Below are 20,605 nucleotides of genomic sequence, written 5' to 3' on the forward strand. Positions count from 1 at the left end.
AAAGACTCCTTTTAATGCATTTAAGCAAAAGTCAAACAACAAGATAAATATTTTGAATTTTCAAATTAAAGTAATTAGCAACCATGAGCAAAGTCACAGTTGTTGACATCTTCTATCTGTAGATATCTAATTGGATTTTATTCCTGAACTAAGGCACCAAATAATCTTCTTTCGACAAGTCAGGGGGACTCTGGTCCTTCCTTGGTTTCCTTAATTGGAAATGTGAGACTTGAAACATGTCTGATTATCAAACATGTCTGACAATCATAATTTGAATATATTTTTTATTAATGAGCCATTTATGTAAATTGTAAATTTTAGAAAGACTTTCTTATACTTTTAATGAAAAATATATGAATGAAATAGCAAATATTTATTCTCACTACTTAGAATATAAAATTAGTAATATCAATCTTATTTCTTTTAGGTAAATAATTTTAAAAACGTAAGTATAAATCAAGTCTTCATTACTCACATTTCCCTAGTAATATACATATTTCTTCCCTTTAAAAAGAAATAGAGCTCTATTCCATGAGCTTTAGCTATCTTCTGTTCCCAACTTTAGAGTATCTTTACTTGGTTAGTTCGCAAATTAAAAGGCAAAAAAATGACCCTTATTTACCCTTTCTCTCAAAAATTACTGATTATAGTACACATAGTAACTGTTTTGGCTTTGGATTCAAATATTTATTGACATAATGCCTGCCTCTATTACAGACTACTTCTGAAAACGCAGATAAATTCATCTTACTTCTGTTGATTTAGTTTCCTCATCTGTGAAAATTAGTTAAGTAATAACCATAATTATTTCATAAAATTATTTTTATTTAAATAAATTGGAAAAAGTGTTTATCCTGATGGCTAAGTATATGCTTGAGTGTGCCTGAGTGTGTGTATACACACACACATACACACGCACACGCACACAGACACACACAGAGTCTATGATGTTCTGTTTTGTTTGTATTCTCCCTGATGCAAAGCCCAACAAGGAAGAAAGTCATTCAACTTGGGGGTTGGAGTAATCTTATAACGTTTAGAAATATATACCCAGATTCTAGACAGTGTTGTAATTTTCTCTGGCTTATTCATGATGACACCATGGAGATCTAGATTTTCACTAGTTTCACCGTTTTATTCTGGGGTTAATACATAGCTGGTGCTCAATAAATTCATGTTGTACTGAATTGAATTGGTCAAGGGGTTTAAATGACCAACATTTCAGGGAGGCTTATCTAATATTCTAAAAAGCTGGAATATGTATCATCATGTTTGAAACCTTTTCTCACAATGAACTATTGAGAACCTAAAGAATCCTTCTTTCTACTACATTTATATTTCAAACACACATATCAAGTAGCAAGTACCAGAAACTGGAGTGTTGATAACTAACTCAAAGACTGCATAAATGAAGAGGGTGCACTAATAGGAAATGATTGTAAGCCAATTCTTTAGCATTAACTTATGTAGAGACTTTCATTCCTAGAAATTCAGATATCCATCTAAGCAGACGGATCCTGTAATTGTCATTGTGGCTTGGCATAAATGGAACCTTTCTTTAAGAGAAACAGTACATTAGGAATACTTATATTTTTCTTCATTTTTTAGATATTTATTTGGAAAGTTAGAAGCCCAGTATTGTCACCTTTGGGGATACTAATAAAAGTAGTACAGTGAAACTGAAATATTTGTACTTATTATGAACATGTAATATTCTTAGATATCATCTAGTTTAATACTGCAATGACTAGCTATAACTCTGAGGGGTTATGTAACACACAGTCCAAGTTGATACATGGAAACTCTTTGTACTATCTTTCCAATTTCTCTGTAAATATAATATGGTTCTAAAATGGAAAGTTTATTTTAAAAAGTAAATATACCAAAAATTATATATTCAGCTGCTTATAAGTACAAAATATTCTATCAGCATTCTTTTCCATTTTAAAGACAGTATACAATTAGCACTTTTACTTCTAAGTTATAGAGTTAATATTTCTCGGGGCTCTGCATTTGTTATACCAAATTTTGTTTACAGATTATCTGCATTTAAATATATTATAAAACACTTATAATATTGAGCATTCTATCAAGATGAGTCGAAAGGATATACAACAAAATATACACAAACAATACAACCATGATAATGAAAACAAATTATCAAGACTGTACAGAATGAATATAAAAGAGAAATATAGTATGTAAAGTACAGAAGAAAGAAATTGTTCTTAGTACTAACAGTAATGAAATTATGCACTTAGGAGTATTGCTAATATTACCTTAAAATTTCCCTTGACTGCTAGATTATTTGTAACTCATATTAATATATTAAACACTTAAAATATATCAGTTGTCACTGTTTTCAAAGTTGTAGAGTTGAACAGATGGAAAATATTAAATAGTGTGGGTGGCTTACTTGGCTTGACATTGGAGACTGAATTCTATAACGTGAAAAAAAATTCTGTTGAATTTAATTTTACCTATTCTACCAACACCCCCACCAACCTGCTACTCTGCCCAGAAAGGGATAGCCTGACAGCTCAGAGCTCTTATACATACATTTGTCAACTTCATTTCTTTCACTTTGCAATTTCACAGTCCCTCAAGATAAAATTAAAAGTGAAGCATGTGGGTGGTTTCACAATCTTCTCATTCAAACATTGAAACCAATATCAAATTATTAACTTATGGAAAAGAACAAATAAAGGAAGGGAATCCCATCTCATTAAAAATGAAAGAGCCTTGGTGCATGCGGAAGACTGCGATAGAGTCTACATATTAAACCAGTTTGAAAAGAGAAATGTTTTCTTGGTGTCACCATTGTTCAATTTGCAGACCATCTTTAATGTAACACTTATTACAGGTATCCTGATTTCTCAGTGACTTTTGGGCCAGCAGTATCCTGACAGAAAAACAAAATTTCTTAAGGACAAGATAACCAATGCTGTGTATGGCAACAGATGAAAACCAGGCTTGATTTCTAACCCGGTCTCTTACCCGCTGTGTACATTTGGGTAAATTCCTTCATTTCTCTGACCTTTACACTCCTAATAAGTAAAATGGAGATGATAATACAAACTGCATTGAAATTTTGTAAGAACTAAATTAGATATTATAAGTTAAATGCTTAGCCTTATGTTAGAATTTCAGCTTGAGTTGCCTGACCAGAGATGTGAACCGCATACCTACATGCGAGCACTTCGTGATTCATTTGTGTTTGTACTGAGTTTCCTGGCACAAAAACTGGGGTTCTTCATTGTGATATAATATCTCCTGACAGCATTCTCTGCAACACTTACTTCCCAGATGTTATAAAAGTGAACACTGTATTAGTAAACTAAAATACTCCTGAGAAGAAACCCATTGAAATATCATTCAATATTGATTGTGTGAGTTTAATTTCGTTTTCTCTGGATTCTGGGAATTCCATTTGTGGAGATGGAATAGGTGGTTCAGTTCATCTAGTACAAGCTGTGATTGTTGGGTGTGGTAGCCTGGCTTACAGTATTCATCTCCTTCTAGGTGTCTCTTTGTATTTCTAAGTCTGGAAATATAAATAATACCTTTCTTTTTTTCTTTGAGATGGAGTCTCACTCTGTTGCCCAGGCTGGAGTGCAGTGGCATGATCTCCACTCACTGCATCCCCTGGGCTCAGGCGACTCTTCTGCCTCAGCCTCCAGAGTAGCTAGAACTACAGGCATGTGCCACTATGCCCAGCTAAATTTTTTTGTGTTTTTAGTAGAGATAGGGTTTCATCATCTTGGTCAGGCTGGTCTCAAATTCCTGGCCTCGTGATTCACTGCCCCCGCCTCCCAAAGTGCTGGGCTTACAGGTGTGAGCCACTGCGCCCAGCCTAAATGATACCTTTCTAAGTGTCTCCTATTGTTATGATTCTGGATGGAGACTGCATTCCACCAGTTGGATATGTTTGCCTGAAATCTGGAAGGTTGTTAATGAAACGCAGCCCATTTTTCTTCAGTTATAACTCTAAAAGCAAAATCAGTGAGATTTAAGTCTTGAGAGTTTGTTCTAGTACCTAGGATTGCAGTTGGCTTCATGGATGTTGAGCCGATGGTAATGGTGTACTAAATTAATCTTCTTAAATTATTTTTGTATACTGTCAACTTTAGTTCAAATTTCAGTAGCTCCTTCTTACCTCAGAATCATCTAAATCTTTTAACTTGGTATTTCAGGTTATCTGTGCTTCTCTGGAATATATTCTTATCCTTGTGATCTGGATACATGATTATTCACATATACCTGAATTCAATAGTCCTGTAGGTATTCCTAAAATCCCTGTCTTACAGCATTTCCAGTAATTTTGTAAACACTCAATTCTCTTTGCAAAATTTCTTTCTGCGGGAACTAACTAGACTTCTTTCTGTTTCCTGCATTGCACTCTGACTGATAAAATAGAAACTTCAGGAGGACTTTGTTTTGATTTCTTAATTTCTTAGATGGGAGTAAGAGCAGGAAAGAAAAACTAGGTAATTTTGGGGTCTAGTCTAGCTTTAAAACTGCTACTACCTCAGTGACCATTGCCATTCTAAAGATGAATATCTATTTCAATTTGAAGTTCATTTGTGCTACATATTTTCTGTCTTCCCCTCCAGATCCATTCTTCATTTCTCATTATCCTACTCTATGTCACAAGAGGCTCATCTTTATATCTTTATGAATGACATCCACAGACTCCACATTGTCTCGCTACTAGTTGGGCTTAGCGAATGCAAGGCACTGGCAAGAGATTGAATGGTGAGGGGGAAGGGAGTGAGGGTGAGGTTTTAACTTGTTTCCTCAGCTTCCTGTCTTCCAAGTGGCCTTGGGTTGACAGCCCTCAAGTGAGAACAATTGTCTCTTTAGGCAGTCCTTTCCTTAACTACAACTATTTGAACCAGATTCTAGTAACTATTTCCCTTTGTTATTTAGGCCTAAATGTACATTCTTTGTTGCAGCTAAGCTTGGAGTACTACACAATTCCTTGCTCATTTTTCTTAATCCTGCTCACACCTTTTTAAACAGTCCTTTTATTAAGCTATACTCTCAATTTTAGTATGCCATCTTTGTCCTATGGGACTTTTACTAATACAAATGAGAAAGTCAATAAATACTGTGAATGTGAAAGTAAAATCAAAACAAAAAATAAACCTCCCACAAAGCCATGACATAGGGACGTAGGGTGCCTAATTAAACCTTGGGAATCTCATATTCTTATATCATAATACAATCTGGCTATATTTTCCGCATTTTACCCACATACCCAGCTATCAAATCCCTACCCATATGGGGGATTCTATGCTGTGCTAAATTAATCTTCTTAGATTATTTTTGTATGCTGTCAACTTTAGTTCAAACTTCAGTAGCTCCTTCTTACCTCAGAATCATCTACATCTTTTAACGTGGTATTTCAGGTTATCTGTGCTTCTCTGGGATACATTCTTATCCTTGTGTTGTATGCCATTCTACACTGCAGAACCTTCCGTGATTTTCTGCCCCTGAGCCTTGATCATTCTGTTTTCCACCTCTACAGTGACCACCTTGTCTTTCAAAATTCAATTCAATTCAGTTACCAAGGGCTGGTGCAAGTCCTGTCACCTTCGTTTACTATCATGAGCAGCGTAATTTCTTTCTCAACGAGTATCAGTACATTGGAAACTAGAATGTATGATGTATTTTGTATTATTGAATTATACTGTAATTTAAGTTGATTTTTCTTTTGTCTCTTTATAATAATGAAAATAATAGTTAACATTTACTAAGTGGTTACTGCATATTGAACATTGTCCTAAACACATCACATTTAAATGTTACAGTAACTCCATGAAGTAGTTACCAAAATCTTGACTTCATCTCTTGCTAGCTGTAATATGTGTTGGTTAATCGATCAGTCTTCATCTTAGTTTTCTTATTTTAAAATGAGCATTCATGATCATTCTAACCACACAGGCTGTTGTGAAAATTAAGTGAATTAATATATAACAATATTTAGAAGAAATGCTAATATATTGTGAGCACTCTACAAATACCAGTAATTATTAAATTATTATTACTGTATTCTGTTTACAGAGGAGAAAACCGAAACACAAAGACATTAATTAAAATGAGCAGAAATATGAGCCTGGTTGTGTGGTTAGAGTAGATTCTGCACTCTTAACTGCTCCATTCAGCCACTAGAATATATATGCTTTGAGAATTTGTCTTGTTCTTGTTCCTATACAAAGGGCCACACATGGTAAAATCTTTTAAGAACGAATTGCCATAGAAAAGCTGACATCTACTGAGAAACTTACATGTTTTCTTCAGTCTGGTCATGGAAATAACATTATTTGTTACAATCCTTACCTTAGATGTGTCAGAAAGACCAGAAAAAAATGTGATGTTCAAAAACAATAGTTAACATTTACTAGGATATTGGTATAAATTATTCCTTTTCTTTCAATATAATTTGAATAATATATTTCTATTCTGTTAAGAAAATTGGATATATGAATTACTGGAAAATACATTTTGAACTAGGTAAAATTTGCAAATAAGTAATTTATAAATAAGTAATCTACCCCTGTAACATCATATTACCCAATCCAGTGTATTTTGTGTAGCAGATATACAGTGTATATTGTTTAATTAGGTCAACCAAATATTTGGTTTAACTAATACAATGCACACACAAAAAAAACTGAGAATCAAATGCAGCTAATTAAAATTTAACCAAATTTCTTAGATTTTTAAATGAGAAAAGTCTCAGGGAGTTAACTGAACTTCCTGTAGAAATGTAAAGTTTCAATTCACATTTTATTCAGTATCTCTTTCAAATTTTCCGGCCAAAACTATTGTATTATGCTACAATTATGCAGAGGTGCTATTTTACACTTGGATTATTATTTCAGGAGCTCTGCTTCCGATGTCTAATAAGGTTTCCACATATAACTCCCACACCCCAGAGCTACCTTCAAAGGTCATTTTTCTATCCCGTTCTTTGCCGACATAATTGCACCTGCCAGGTGAACTGCAAAACAAGTCCCAGGCGCACACTGTGAGTCAGTCGCTGTCATCCAAGCTGCTTTCCTGTTTATGCTCATCTCGAGCATTATGGGCTGGGAAGGCTCTGGGGCCATTTGTAGCTTCTCTTTTTGATAGCCAGAATTTTCCATACATTGGCTCTCAATTCCCAGTCTCCCTTAACAGGAAGTCGAAACAGACTTGATATCAAAGAGGAGAGTTTAAAATGAGCTCAAACAAAGAGTAGAAAAAGAGAAAGAGAGAGACCCCTAACGTTTCCAAAATAATACAATTTGAAGAGGGAAATTTGTCATGTTCCTGAAATGGTTTAAAAAGACTGGCAAATCTTTTGCTCCCGTTTCTCTGTCATGTTTACCTTTCTTTTAATCTCCCAGGGCCCATTTCAGTTGAAATTCACAGCATTTCCTCATTGCTAGTTGCAAGTCTCATAGCAAAGTGAAGTATTTTTCTGTGAACAAATAGATGTGCTTACTATTGTCCCATTTATCTTTTCAATTGGGGAAATAAGTGAATATCTTCAAAATCCTATCCTATCATTGCACTGATTTAGTGATAAGACCTCCTAACAAGTGTCCTAAAATAAAGAATGATGTAAAGGTGTAGCCAACAATACCACCTGTTTACAGACAACAATTATGTTTTTAAAAATATGAAGTATTCATAAAGCTTTGAAAACATGAAGATAACTATTACTTGTGAAATAGTTTATTTTTTTGTTTAAATTTTGGAACTATCTGAGAGTAGATTATTCAAATACAGAGTCATATTCAGTGGAGCATTAACTGCTGTAATAATTCACATGCTTTCTTTTCATAGCATTCAACATAGTGCTTTCAGAATTTTTAAAAATCCCACTGGGGAAAGATTTCAGGTAAAATGACCCTATGAATGACTAAGAGTGCTAGGTACTATGCTAAGCTCCTCAGCAACCCTGGCATGATTCCCCTGAGATAGATACTTCTATTCTCAATTTATATATGAAAAATACATTCAGTGGCATTGTCTGCACAAATGATACAGCTAAAAAGAAATCAGTGTATACTATCCCTCAGATACACATGAAGAGCACAAGATTTAAACCTGTGCTCTTTATGCCAGAGCTACCTAATCCAAAACATTGTATCATTAAAATATCATATAGTACCACTATAATAATTATTATAATATATAATATTGAGTATTATTATAATTTGATATGATAATCACAGTAGCACTACAATGACTTTAAAGAAGGCCATGACTAGCCAGGAGAATCATCTGAAAGTGAAGTCTAACTTGTAAGAAGCCAAGTCAGGTTACTCTGGGGATGACTATACAAACAGCATAGGAAGATAAATGCTTCAATAGATAGCCGCAAATTTCAAGGGTACAGCAAGCATTGGAGTAGACTTGCCTACCTGGAGAACTCATTTGGGACACAAAGTAGCATGAGGCAGGGGTCTTTCAGAAATCCATTGATGCATTACAATATCATTTAATTACTTTTTGAAACCTGGTATTATGGTGAGCTCCTTGTTTAAATATCAGGATGAACATGTCCTAGGTCGGATGTTTACAAGTGACTGCCTGATCAGATGATCACAAATCAGCTTTTGAACTACAGTAGTGTGGATACTCCATTGCTGGAATTCGATTTGGTGTCCAAGTCTAGCCTTAGCCCTTTTACAAAAAAAAAAAAAGATAATTTTTCCTTCTCCCTTTTCATCCACATTTTAAAAATAAGCAAACAAAAAAGATTACTATTTATTTAAAACTAAGTGCAAACACGAAGATATGGTAATGCCGTTGGGGCAGAGATTTCATTACCCACAATTTATAACCTTTTCAGTCATATTCCTACTTACAGTCTCTACCTCATTCAAGCCATTTTCTATGGTGCCTTAACCATGATCTTTATAAAATGAGAATATTATATTAACTCTATGCTTAGAACCCATTAAATGATTCTGCCTCATATCGGAATAAATTATGAGTCTTTTAAGATTGCATGTAAAGCCTTTTATAATATGGACCCTGTTTTTCTCTCCAAATTCCTTGTCTTTTTTTTTTTTTTTTTTTTACATTTTAGCAATACTGAAATATATGTTGCTCCCTTAAGATGCCATTCAGTTTTATGCATTGCAAGCATTTGCATTTGCTACTACTTTGGTTTCTAAAGCCTTTCTTCTCTCTTGTTCAACATATGACCCTCTTTAGAGTAGATTGTCTTTTTCTATGCTCTTTCTGTAGCTTCTGCAAAATTATTGTTGCATTTATTACACTATAAATACATAATATATAAATAGATGGCTGAGAAGAGGCTTTATTATAGGATCATCCAATTAGGGAGGCCGAGAAATCTCATGATATGACATCTGCAATAATTATTTATATAAACATTTGGTGACCTTTTGGAATTATTTGCTAGACTGGTGGGATCTTTGGAGTCAAGTCCATGTCTTATATGTTTTCCCACAGCTATTCTTAAAGCATGGAAAACATAATTTACTTTCATTCTGTTGCATGGAATTCAATTCTGCCCCCAGATCGGGAGAGTCATTGGAACATATATACAGAGGCCAAGAAACTGTTCTGGGTCACTGAATCTTTGTATTCATTTGTGGGGTGGTAGGTTCCTTTCAGACACTACCACCTGACTTTCCTGTTAAGCTCGAAAAATCTCCAAATAGAGCCCATTTGTAACTTGGACCATATGAGGTCTTGCATGAGGTGTTGATTTGCATTGACAGAGTCATGGAAGTATATTTCAGAGCAAATGCTCCCTTTTCCTTTTTTAGTACTCTAATTTAGTGTGCCTACTGTCTATGTCAATGATGGCAAATGTGTGACACAAATGTCACCACTCTCATCTCCTGCAAAACTGATTGCCATCTGAATCTATTGGATAGTTCCTTCTTTGGAAGGGAAAGCTTGATTTATTCATTGGACATCTGGTTTTAGCTGAGTGGAATATTTTACACCATAATACCTACACTGTTCACTTATGTAATACATTTGAGGTAGCTGAATCTTCTGGGTTAATTTAATAATTTGTTATATGATATTAACTGTGGTGCAATTGCTTGTTAATTTGGGAATTTCCAAAAGGGCCTTCAAAAAATAACATTCTTCTTCTACCTACCTGCATCCTCCCCAAAAAGAGGATAACATCAAAAATTAAACATGAATGCCAATATATTACCTTTATATCTGCTAGAGGCCAATTATGAACATATGGCTTCAATCTGAAGGCAACTGGGCTTGGTAATACTAAACCCAAGAATCAGGCAGTTCTGCACCCAATATCAGTTACTACTGTATTGGAGTAGGCATGCTCAGTCTGCCCAGGCAGGATTCACAGCATGAAGGTTGTGAAAAACATATGTTCCTTGTGAACGTTTGCTCCCAAGGAGGGCAAAGTTAATCAGACAAGATGAATGTATCTCTGCAAACTTTACTGGTCGGATAAGTCACTCCAACTTCTGAGTTGAGGTAAGACTGAAGCAGGAAACAGGGTCAAAGCATAGACTTAAGAAAAATTTATCCTCATATAATATGATGATTAATTTGAAATATCGACTTGACTGAATTAAGGAATAGCCAGATATCCACTGCATAGCCAGGTCATGCACTGTTTCTGGGGATGTCTGTGAGGGTGTTTTTGGAACAGATTGGCACTTGAACCAGTGAACTAAGCAATGAAGATCTACTCTCACCTGGTGAAGGTGGGCACAATCCAATTAGTTAAAGACCCATATAGAGCAAACGACAGAGAAAAGGCAAATTTTCTTTCTCTTCTGGAGCTGGGGCACCCATCTCCTCCTGCTCTTGGACATCAGACTCTAAGTTTCTCAAGGCTTTGGACTCTATGCTGTGGCTACCTAGGTTTTTATGTTTTCAACCTGAGACTGAGAATTCACCATTGGCTCTTTTGGTTCTCAGGCTTGTACTGAACTAGGTCATCAGCTTCCCTGATTCTCTAGCTTGCAGATGGCATACCCTGGGATTTCCCAGCCTCCCTAATTGCACAAGCCAATTTGTATAGTAAATTCTCCTTTCATCTCTCTTGCGTGCTCTCTCTCTCTCTCAATCATCTATCAATCATCTATTTTCTATCTATCTATCTATCTATCTATCTATCTATCTATCTATCTATCTATCATCTATCTATCTATCATCTATCATCAATCAATCATCTATCCTACTGGTCTGGAGAACCTGGACTGATTCGGAGGGTCCAACTTTGGGGAAAAGAAATTAGCTTCTACCACTTAGTTTCTAAAAATTGTACAATGACATAAAATGTCTAAGAATTTGTCCATGGGTAATCTTACTTGAAAGTGATACACCTCCATGAGTTAGACAGGGCAGGTGCTCTTACATACATTGTATAAATAAGAAAACTGAGGACTTTTACAGACTCCTGGTGGATTATGGTCAAAACAAACAAAAACCAAACATTTTCTTAATCCTAATCCAAAGCATTTCCATTATAATATACATTATCTGTCTTGATTTTATTCTTAAATTTATCTCAGCTCTTTTAGAGGAAATTTATTTTTACTAATGTCTATATTTTTTAAGTGTCTAGGGCAGTGCTTAGGAAAATAGCAGGCACTCTATCAAAATTCATTCAATGGTGCCAGTAGTTTCTTATAAAAGCAGGTTTAGTGCACAGGGTTTATTTTATATTAACGTCTTTGGTCTTTCTTAGCGATGCATTTTCCATACCATAGCTCTTGAACAATTCCAGACAGTAGTTTGGTGCTCAAGAAGTTTTATTGTCCTTGGTATTATTATTCATTGAATTGAATTTTAAGGTAGATATTTACACATTTTTACCTGCTTAGGACAAATAATGATTCAAAGTTTTGAATATCTGTTGTAATGTTTAAATTTTAGACGTATATGGATATAATGGTATGTCACTTCCTCCTTTGTTTCTCTATTAATTCAGCTAAAAATTAAGCTTAATTGAATTAATTTTAGGTTTTTGTCAATTTTTGAAATTCTTTTTATAGAAAATTTTTCAAATTGCAAATATGCAAGAAGTGGCAAATTTTTATTTTCATTTAATTTTCAAGTCTCAGTGTACAAACTACTTATTTAGCAAGTAATTCAAACTTAGTTATTTTTGGATTCCAGGATGATGCAAACTTCTCAATGGTTTGTCTAACCTCAAGGCATTGATGGTATTTCTCCATCTATTACTTGTTAGTTCCTACTGCTACAACCAAGACCAGCATTGTCCAGTACACTTTGCCCTTCTAAGTCCTCTAGCTGTATAGTTACGGTGTTAATCACCTTCCTTATTCTCATTGCAATCATCCATTTCCACCACCTTTACATAATCTCTGTCATCATTTAATCACCTCCCCTGTACTATTATTATCACAAATATCTTTGCTGTATCACCAATAATATCCATCAACAGAACCTCAACATTATTCACATTGGCATGCCATTTTTATTGTTAAATTAACATCACAATCATCATCGCCATCACCTGCTTCGTCACCACCACTATTAACACCATCTCAATAATTAATAACAGCAAAAGCACTAACACTTTTTTCCAAATGTGGTGTTTTGATTTCACATTCCAAAGACAATTGTTTCATATATTTTCTACTTTTCTTATAATAGCTTTTAAGTAATTAAAACCTTCACATTAATTAGGACAGGCATTATGGAAAACAATATGGAAGCTCCTCAAAAAATTTAAAAAATGATACTCCCATATGATCCAGCAATCCCACTACCAGCTATATATTCAAAGGATACAAAATCAACATGTGGAAGAGCTATCTAAATCCATATTTATTATAGCATTGTTCATAATGGTCAAGATATGAAACCAACATAAATGTTCATCAATAGAGAAATGGATACAGAAAATGTGGCATACACACACACACACACACACACACACACACACAATAGAAAAGGACTCATAAAAGAAGGAAATCTGGTCATTTGCAACAACATGGATAAAACTGGAGGGAATTATGTTAAGCAAAATAAGCTTGACATAGACAAATATGGTCATGATCTCATTTATATGTGAAATCTAAAAAAGATAAACTCAGCAACAGAGGGTAGAATGGCATTCACCAGAAGCTGGAAGGTGTACGGATTGGGAAAAATGTTGATCAAAGGACACAGAATTTCAGTTAGACAGAAGAAATAAGTTCAAGGTATCTACTGTTCATCGGGGTGACTATATTTAAAAATAATAATTTGTTGGCTTTAATTAACTAATATGTTGGGGACCATATTTAATAGCAGTGTTTAATAACAACATGTGGTATTGTTATTGACTTGAACATTGGTAAAGAAATAGATTTTTTGTTCCCGGCAAGCATTTTTTTTCAAGACTTTTGGTTCATGTTATCAGTAGGTATGCTCATTTGACACAGCTTCTCAGATGACTTTAAATGCTATATAAATGATCTCCTAAGGAAAGTACCATTTCCTGGAATATCATTAAATCCATAAATGAATACCTAGTAAACAATTCCAGTGTGCCCAATCATTTGCTACTTGGAAAAGACTACTGTATCAATGTGAAATTAATCCTATAGCCTCAAAAAGCAGACATTAGCTCCTGAGAGATCAAGCTTAGACAAAGGAAATTAATATAATTCTGCCATTTATAGTGTACTAGTTATGTTCCAGGTACTGCACAAATTATTATATAGAATATGAATATGAATGTCATTGTTTCTATGAAATGTATTGCTTGCAGTTTAAAACTCACACTGTCCTGTTTTTCCTACTTTCTATAGTAGGCTGTGATCTCCTAAAGGGCAGAAATCTCTATTTACATTTCAAAAGCATCTAGCATAGCAGTTCTCTCACAGTAACACTTATGTTTTTTTATTGAAGGAGTGCTGTTTGGATGAATTATTTAACACAACAAAAGCGTTTGTATAATCTAAATTGCGACCACTAAAAGTTCTAACAAACTTTAGTAGTTGTTTAACTTACCTACAGCTATTGGGAAGATACATAAAAATAATTTTAAATCCCCATCCATAAATTTTAAGATATGATGTGTGTTGTGAAGCACTTTAAGATGCAGAGGAAAATTATTCAGGGCAAAGAGCATCTATTATCAATTAATGAATGTTTCCTTGAAATGAAAATTGAAGCACTGCCTTACATGAACTTCTTGGAACTAGCAGCCCACAGGAGATTCTTTAGCTCTCTGGAGAGCAATCTCACCACTATCCTCGTTGAATATGACCTCATTGTCTGTATTTTAAAAATTTGTATTTTGTAAGTTAAAGCCTCCAGGAACAAATATCTCTGTTCTGACTCTGGAAACTTGAATTGGGATAAATCTTGAAAGAATTCATAACTTATTTTATTCCTTATGATCCTCCACTGTTCTAGAAACTCTGAGGTTTCTGTTTCATTTTTACTTCAACTTCACTATTTTCACTCGCACTTAACAGAGAAACTTCATTTTAAAAAGGTTTGGGAATCTTCACATTGCCTCAAAATTTTTCAAAGTTAATCTGTCTAATCAGAGATTTCCAGGTCACTGGTCTTTTCTTTCCACTTCAGTTTCTGTTACCTCTTTTGAGACTACTAGGTTAATATCCCAGGTTTAAATATATTGTACTGGAAGAAGGGATGGTGGGACTTAATAGGCAAGGGAAGGACAGGAGTTTTGAAAACTATCCACTGTAGAAAACACATACCTTTTAGAATGTTTCCACTGTGTGTTATGAATAAAATACAACATTTGAATAAAAGTTGAAGAATTGAATCATATGAAATAAAAGGAGCTACGTTAGACACAGGAGGTAATAATGTAGAAAAGACTTATATAGAGAAAACATAAAGAAGTTGAAAATTCAGGATTTTAAGGAGCATTAGAAAATGGAAGGCCCAGAATCTACGCCTCAGGAAACAACAAAACACAATATGAAGAGTAAGTCTGCGAAGAACATTTAGTATTTTCCCTCTTCATACTGTTGAAGAGACTTATTCTTCAAAAAGGGGTTGAGACTTACTCTCTTCAACTAAATGAAGAGAAAAAATACTAAATAAATAGAGTAAGAATAGTAAGAAAAAGAATACTGAAGTAACACAGTTGGCAATAAGATAACAGAGTGCAGAAATTGGATTGATAAAATGTGTGTTTCTAAAGAAAAGATATTCACAGACCTTTTATACATAGTAATTGAAGTATAATAAAGTGAAAATTTTCTGAGCCAAAAAAGACCCTTTCTGAATCACAGGTACCCATTTGAAAGGTTATATAAAGTAAGCAATGCTTACAAATAGCCCAGTGAAAATTTTCAAAATGGAATAAAGAAAAAAGAAAGTCACCTGCAACCATGTAGGCTAGAAAATGAAAATGAGAATGGGACAGATTACTTACATTGTTAGAAAAATTGGATGGGCCAAAAAATAAAATTTTTGTGTCCCTAAATTTAAACTCCAGAAGACAATGGAGCAACCCCCAGAGAGTTTCTAATTCAGTTAAATACAAGGACTAAATATAAGGACAAACACATTCTTTCTTAAAATAACACTCAAGATAATTTTCAGTCAAAGAAGAGATAGTTAAAAAAAATAAAAAATCATGGGAACTTGTAGTACAAAAACACAAGTGTGGGTACTAAATCTAAAAAATATGGAACTAAGTATAAGTGATTGTTTTAAATATGGCCCCAACATGATAACTACTTAATTTCAGTTGTTTACTCATTTATTCCAAAATGTTAAATACTTAGTCTTCTAGTAGCTGGGGTACTGCCTTTAAGGAATGTATTTTGTAGTTGGGAGATCTATTCAACAGACTGTCGATGAGAAAAGCTAAACTCTGTAAAATATTTGAGGAGATTTATACTGAGTCAAATTTGAGGACCATGACTCATGTGAACAGACCCAGGAGGTCCTAAGAACATGTGCTCAAGATGGTTGTGTTATATATTGGTTTAATATGTAAAACATGTAAAACAACATGATAGCAACCAATTGAGTTAGCAACCATCAATTCAATTAGCAACATGATAGCAATCAATTCAATTAATACATGTAAGATATGCATTGGTTCAGTCCAGACAGATGGGACAACTGGAAGGGGTGAGAAGAGTCTTATAGGCTATAAGTGGATTAAAAGATTTTCTGATTGACAATTGGTTGAAAGACCTGAAAGTTATTACCTGGAAGTAATAGAAAGGAGTGTCTGCTTTAAGACGAGGGGCTGAAGAGACCAAGGTTCTTACTATGTAGATGAAGTATCATAGGTGACCATCCCCAGAGGCAATATATGGCAAATGTTTTCTGTTCAGACCTTTAAAAGGTGCTGCATTCTGAGCTAACCTCTTCACGATCAGAAAAAGACCTGAAACAGAAATTCTTTACAGAATGTGGATTTTCTCTTAAGAGATAGTTTCTCAGCATCATTTTAAAACATGCCAAAGGAATATATTTGGGGGTAAAGTAGTTTAATTTTCCTCAGGGCCTACTGACTGTCATGTGATGCTGTACCAGAGTCATGTTGGAACTTGGTGTCTCATTTGCTACAAGGAATCTGTTTTGTCTGAAGATATCTGTTTTAGTAGTAAGGCTGGTCAGTTGTGGCTGAATTGTAAAGGGAAGAGAATATAATGAGCCATGTCCAACCCCTCCTTCTCCTCATGGCCTGAGCTAGTTGTTTTTAGGATTCGTTGAAATCCCATTGGCTGAGAGAAGGGGTTTATTTAGTTGGTTGGGAGGCTTAGAATTTAATTTTTGGATTATAAAACCAAAAAGGACGTTTGAAAGATCAAGTTATAATATGCATATGATGAAAAAATTCATCATATGATATGCGATAATGATGTAAGGAAACTTTAGATCAGGGTATATGAAGCAAGCATAGCTAGAGACAAGATGGGTTATCAAGACTGAGCCAGGAAGTATTCCCATATTTACAGAATCTACTAAAATAGGAGCCAGAAGCTCCCCAGACACAGCAAATGGATGAAAGACACCCACATGATTATAGCTACTATATATAGTTCTCATAGAAACACACAAATCATAATACCTATTCTCCTGACTACAGTGCTTGGTTTAAGAGAGAGGGGAGGAATAGATCTATCTCTAGTAAGGTCATTCAGAGTTTTACCTATTTCTAACTGGAATTTTCAGAAAAGATTATAATCTCTAGTTTGTGAAAATGTGAGGATATGAACGCATAATTACCAATGTAATCAGATTTCCAACATCTTGGAAGAAACTGATTTGCAGGATAAAGCTGATGTTTGTATTATTAATTTAAGTAACCATTATATACCGTATTAGTCCATTTCACACTGCAATAAAGAAATACCTGAGACTGCATAATTTATAAATGAAAGCGGTTTAACTGGCTCAGTTCCACATGGCTGGGGAGGCACCATGACATAGGTACATAAGGAGAAATGTTAGCCATACAGAGAGGTGTTTCTTTTGTTCCTAACAGTTTCCAGTTCCCAGAAGGCTGATTGGTACTGTTTTTTGTCCTTGGGGTTACATGTGATTCTTCCATGTTTGAGTCCATGGAACCCCCCTATGTAAACTAGCTCAAGTGGATTTCTTCTTCTTGAGGGAATCAGCTTTGACTGAAACCATAGAAACTAAATTCTCCATTACTTCATTTTCTTGAAATCTGCCTCGGTGCTCTGCACATAGTAGGACATTGTGAAATGATTATTTTTTAATAAGTCTATGGCATTGTGTTTATCTTTTTACAACCTACGCTTCCTCCTTTCCAATACTTAGTTCAATGTTTGCCCACAAAGGTCATTATTATCTTTGTTTCTTACCTCAAGCACTTCATTCAACAAATAGAAGTAGGTCCTATTCATGTTTGAGTCACCAGATTGATAATGTGCAATTTCAACCTGTTGTTTCAGTGGTTGGTGATAAAGCATGAGTACTAGATTTTGCAATAGCAGATTAAAAATATTTCTTTAAAATGTCAATGGAAAAAGATGCTTTGAAATGGTCTCTTCATACAATATGCATCTCCAGATTCCTGCAGTTATGGTGCCACCTTTACTTACAAAAGGATTATTTTAAGTCAAGTTGTTTTCTTCAGTGCTGTCAATATTCCCCAGATTTATTTGCCCAATGAGGTATTTCTTTTTCTTTTTTATTTTTTGTTCTTCATCAAAACATCTCTCGTCCTTGCTGGGCTGATGGTCGAGGATCAGAAAGCAATATTCCAGCTGTTCTTAAAACCAGCATTTCTTAGCAAGGTTAAGCAGTGCCTTTTCAAACTCCCAGTGCTGTTTGCGTCATCTCCTGGTGAGTCAAACCTGTTATGTTAGTGCATCGCACAGAGAAAGGCCAGCAAACTTTAAAACTTTGGAAAAGCAGCTTTTTTTGTGGTCTGCCTAAGGTAGCTTGAGGTGTTTATCAGGACTCCACCTGCCACTTTATACTCAATAGCCCTTTTTTTAAACAGCTGATGCCACTTCCTATTTAGCTCCAGGACCCTGAACTGACACTACATCCCTAATTGGGAAGATGTAAGGGAAGAGAATACAGATTTGGAGGCCCTTTTGGGAAGCACTCACTTGGGTGGGTTCCCATCTTTAGGGGTTTGCCTGTGAGAGAAAGCCCTGAACAACTAGGTAATGACCCCTCTCTGCCTTAACACCTGAGACCTAATTCCATTTCCTGACATTTCGAATGTCCTAGATCCTGAACTTACTTCCACCTCACTAAAAGAGGACATGTCCCAATGCATTAATTGATGGAATGCGAATAAATAGAGAAGAGGGATTCTAAGGCTACATAATTTGAGAAATACTGAGCTGAACAGAGCTACAGGCTTTTTTTTTTCTGCAAACCTCTGTTACCTTTAAAATGAAAAAGTGCTTTCTGCATTTTCAGGTGAAAGACATTAAATGCCTGTTTTCCAGATTTATTTGACTACTGAAATCTAAGTGGTGTGAAATATATCAAGGTTTCCCTCTTTAGTGCAATTCTTGGCCTCATCCCTTGGACTTCCGACTATGGATTGGTATGGGGAATCAGGTTTCTATCTGGATCTTTGGTGATTACAGGGTTTATATTCTACTTTTGTCCAAGTGCCTCATGTCTCCATTCATCTTACACTCATCCTTCATTTAGGTTTAGTCATCCAGTCCTAGTAACTCTTATACTCTCCTGTATATATATATTGTTTATATCATATCAAGCTAGTGCTTCTCCATTCAAAACTATTGTATTTCTTTTCTCTCTGGAAACACTCAATTTATCTTTAAGTGTCAATGCAAATGTTATTGCCCCTGTTATGGACTCGTAAGATGACAGAACTGGAAGAGATCTTAATAATTCTGGTCCAAATCTCTCTTAGATGAGAAACATTTAAGGAAGGCAATGTAATTTACCCCAGGTCACATCAGAAGAGAGTGCTTGAACTGGCATACTGACCAGACCACATAAGGGATAAGGTTTCCATGGGTACTATAGTTGATTGAGAAATCCTAAAGCAGGGGAGGAAGAGTCAGAGTTTGGGCACTGTCCCCAAGAATCGAATAAAATCGCATATTAAATTCAGATGATCAAATACACAAAATGTGATAGGATAAGGAAAAGCAGCAATGCTCATGGCCAAATAATAGATTACATAATTACAATACATAGCATGGGAAGACCAGAATTTCTGGGTTCTTTTAATTAATTAACCAATAACAAGTATTCCTTGAAGATCGAAATTCCAATTGCTGTGATATAAATCTCTGATACTTGCAGAGAAAGGCCTTGCAGTTCTTCTGACTTCACATCTGACAGCTAATGCTAATACCTAGATCTCCTGACTCAGGAACTGCTGTCTTTTCACTATACCATACTTGTTCACTAAATAGAAATTTGCTAGAATTTCAGGGAAGAAATTCATTGGTTTTGGGAGAGATAGGGTAGGACAGTGAGGTAACTGTTACTCCAGCAGAAACTGGGTGTGAATTTTGCTTTGCTAAGTGTGGGGAATAATCTTTCCTGTGTCATCCTTATTCTCTCATATGTTTTGCTTATGAACAGATTTTTTTTAAATCTGCTAATTTCTTTTTTAATATAGAGTTGAGGTATGTCATATCATCAATGATTGCAATATACTGTACATTTCAAAGAACTGCTTTCTACACACTCCATAGTCATTTGTAACAGAGATGTTTGATTTCTAATGCTGATGACCTATTATTTAATTATTCTTTAAAATGGTTCTTTGAAAATATTTTTTGAGGTCAATGTTGCTTTGATGTACTCTGCAGGTTAGACCACTTGTGTAAATTCCCTAACTGTACGTGTAAGTGTCACTACACATTGCTACTTGACAGACCATTGGTGCCTAACATTTAATGCTTCCAAAATAGATATTCTCTTCCCACTTAAATATGCTTTTCCTACTGCATTTTCTATCTCAGAAGATGGTATCCACATCCTCTACCCAATAGCCCAAGCCCAACATAAAGATTTTATCATATAAAAAATCTTCCTTTTTGTCTCCATATCTACTTAGATCTTAAGATGTGTGGCTTCCTTATAGTCAATGTTTCCTAAATTCATTGCCTCTTTTCTACCCCAGGACCCTGTCTTTATCCAAGCCCTCATG

The sequence above is a fragment of the Callithrix jacchus genome, chromosome 10, assembly GCF_049354715.1.
Source record: "Callithrix jacchus isolate 240 chromosome 10, calJac240_pri, whole genome shotgun sequence".
Taxonomy (NCBI): Eukaryota; Metazoa; Chordata; class Mammalia; order Primates; family Cebidae; genus Callithrix; species Callithrix jacchus.